Genomic DNA, 3,401 nt, shown 5'->3' with positions numbered 1-3,401 from the left:
TATATATATATGCATGTGCGGGTGTGTGCACACTCGTGCGCATGTGTGTTTGGGAGTCGGAGTGCGATTGGGAGAGCGAGTGTGTGCTCAGTCGTTTGTGTGTGTCGGCGTGTGTGAGACAGAAAGAGAGCCCAGAGGATTGACAGCTCTAGCAGTCATTACACGCTGGATTGAATGCTAGATTAGTCCAAAGTGGCTCAGGGTCAAGCGGCTGCCTGCTCCCTTTTGGCACTCAATGACTTTAATACCCGCTACTGTATTAGTCAATTACTTCAAAGGCTAGGCTGCCCTCTCGTTACCTCTCCCACAGTCCTGACTCCATACCATCTGAGGCATCGACTTTTTATTGTATCTATTATTGATTTGTCTTTATTTATACAAGATATATCTCTGAAAGAAATACCATAGAAATGTGAGTTTAGGACTTGAGTTCATGCAGTACTGCACGTCCGTGTATCAATCATGCTTTATTACACCCTGTAAATGTGTTATTCATTTGCCAAGCAAGGATTTAATTTATCTTTTGGCTTGTAAAGAGACCTAATTCTTGTATTAGTTTACATTAACACCATATCCCCTCTTTCAGACAAAGCTAATGAAATACATTTTAAAGAGATTGAACTGAATTTTCTATAAACAGAAAAAAACACCAAAGCTTTAAAGTTGTTCAGATCTGGACATCTTGTCCTCTGACCATCAAAACATCACGTGAGCGCTCTGTCATGAGATCAAGCTCCTCTGCTCTCCACCTCTCTACTATTCTCTCTGTCTATCACAGCTCCACTCCTCCCATTAGCTCTGATGTTAAATTGCTCTTGTGTGATTGTGTCATCGGGCTCTCCCTTCCCTTTCTCTTGGGTGACTGATATGACCTTTAGGTACACCGACTGACAATTACTGTCACCGAGAAATTGAATTATTAGCTTTCTCTGCCAACGGAGCCGCGGGTAGGTGGTTGGTAGTTGAGAGTAAAATGCTGTAATTACTTAGCTAAATTGCCATATTATATTTTTCGCCACTCCTTTTCCTTTTTCATACCTCCTCTTGAGTGATATAAAAGCAGGGTAAAAAAGAAAAGGAAAGGTGTTGAGCTGTGAATCTCAGAAAAGAATGATGTCAAATGCCTCCTGTAATCTTTTCATTGTGTTGATTGTCAATAGTCCCATGCTTTTTTTGTGTCTCTGGCTGTTGGTCAGTCTGACTTCCCCTTTTTTCGTGTCTCTCTCTCTCTTTTCCTCAGTCTCTCTCTCTCTACCATACACACAACAATTGATTTGAGCCTAATAGTGTTCCTCCTCAGTGGCCCTCCTCTTTGTTCACATTGCAACACTTGCACTTACACACCCTAAAGTGGCCAGGCTGAACATAATTATTTTTTTTCTTCTACTCCAGTTCTAAGTGAGCAAGTGGTTTTCTTTGCTTAGCAGCTTGTGTCATGGCCTGTCAGATCCAGCAGTTTGATTACAGTATCTAGTTATTTAGCAAAAGCCTAAACTGTACTGTCGTTAATTAACCAGCATTGGAGGGGGGTGGTTGACTGTGAGGGCCTTCGGAGGTCACATGGCTGCCTCAGAAAAGGAAGGGGAAGAGGATGTGGAGGTTTAAAATTCAGGGGGGGGACAAAAAAGAAAAAAACAGCGGGATATACATGACAGGAGGAGAGAATGCAGTCTCAGGGCCAATTGTTTTCTCACTGGCACTGTCATCCATGCTTGCACATCTGTATTAACCTTTTCCTCCCTTTTCCAAACACCCAGATGCATGGACATAAATACATTCATCACACATGCACAGAGTAAACACTCATTAAAAAAAACTTCCTGTGTTTTTAATATTTTTCTCATCTTAAATGTCAAAAGGTGGCCTCAGTAGACCACTTGTAATTAGTGTCTATTGTATGTGAATAATGAATGTGTTTTTCTATAATGAATGTTAGTCATGATTACTTACTGGACCTATAGAAGCATTTGAAGAGTCGTGCATTAACTACCCTGGAGGCTTTGAATTAGTTCAACACATAAATTGCTCTATCAGTGCTCAGCTCAGATGAGGAAAAGAAAAATGCAGCTGCTGTCAAATGTCTTCTACTTGCACAGTATGTTGAAGACATGATTAGATTAAGCAACGTACACAGCGTCTTTTACAAGGTGATGGTCATAAAAAGCTGCTGTGAACTTAATTCATATATTGACAGAACAGGTACAGTGTAACTACAGTATAAGGTCTGAACGTTAAATAGTCAAGGAGAGGGCGATTAAACAAATGACCTTTCATCAATAGATAATTATAAAGGTCCACACACGCGGAACATAAGGAAGTCTTTTCAGATGTAAACAAAAGAAACTAAAATGAGGGTGATGCTGGTCGCTTTTTTAAAATTAATACTTTCACACAATTTGAATAAATATCAGCATATGTGAAAATAAGTTGTATGAAGCCTTTTGTGGCGTACTACCGTGACACATCTGAATCGCAGACCAAACTGCAGGTGTTTGTGTTGCATTGTGGGTAATGTCGATGGCAGAGTATACCAGTGTTCATGCCAAACACTTTTACGTTTTATCTGAAACTCTTTAACATATTATACTTAAAATAAGTATATATGCTACATTATTTATTTGTTTAGTATTGTCATTCTGGTTCTCCATATTCATTTTATTACTTCATCGGTCTCTTTGTATATGACACCATGTCATATTGAAATGATTCTTCCTTTGTTGCTTCTGTTTGCCTCCACATTATAGGGTGTTTCCTTAATAAAATAAAAAGGTCTAAGGAGAGACAGTGTAGTATGTTGTTTAAACTTAAATTATTAAACCACCCCCATCCGTTGGGGCTTTAGGAGTAAACTTTAATCAACTGAACATGAAAGTTTGGTTTCATCCACCTGTTGCAATCTCAGATTTGGTCTAAACAGAAATCTTAGGGATCTTTTATTTACAATTTTCTGATGTGTCATTTCAGGTGTAGCGGGCGTCCCATATGAGGCTGACACTGAAGCTGAAAGGACTCACTAATCAGCACATTAGGTAAGGAGGCACCTGTTGTGTTTTCTTGTGATAGCCCCTGTCAGTGTAATCAGCTTCACTTTCATCAGTAAGAAGAACTCGGCAGCAGAACTGTTGGGTGGGAGGTGTACTGTTACTGTGATTGGTGGTTACACCTTTTTGTTGGATAGATTCATTTCATCTTTGTAACTTCTGCATATTGGCCACTCAACCAAATTGATCAACGATTCATTCACTTCAAAACTTCATATTATATTAAGAAGAACTGAAGTTATATTTTGTCTGTCTCACTGCTGTAGCTGACATTCTTCCTGGTGTATTGTGCAATTTTGAATGGTTATTGTGCATACAGTCTTACAAATCCTCTGCTTAGTAGGTTTTTGTGACTAGAAA

General features: G+C 39.3%; 1 long non-coding RNA gene across 1 annotated transcript in view; it reads left to right on the top strand.

The window, feature by feature from the left end:
• The window catches only part of LOC111663668 (uncharacterized), a 27,323-nt gene extending 24,300 nt beyond the window's left edge, over nucleotides 1-3,023 (top strand). Inside the window, exon 4 of the long non-coding RNA XR_002761401.2 lies at nucleotides 2,965-3,023. This is a non-coding gene — a long non-coding RNA (uncharacterized LOC111663668). The remainder of the gene's footprint in view (nucleotides 1-2,964) is intronic.
• The last annotated feature ends 378 nt before the right edge of the window (nucleotides 3,024-3,401 follow it).

The sequence above is a fragment of the Seriola lalandi genome, unplaced genomic scaffold (genome assembly GCF_002814215.2).
Source record: "Seriola lalandi dorsalis isolate HSWRI2012SDOR001 ecotype SW California unplaced genomic scaffold, Sedor1 jcf7180002054579, whole genome shotgun sequence".
In the NCBI taxonomy this organism is placed as follows: domain Eukaryota; kingdom Metazoa; phylum Chordata; class Actinopteri; order Carangiformes; family Carangidae; genus Seriola; species Seriola lalandi.
This window is presented reverse-complemented; position numbering and strand designations above follow the sequence as displayed.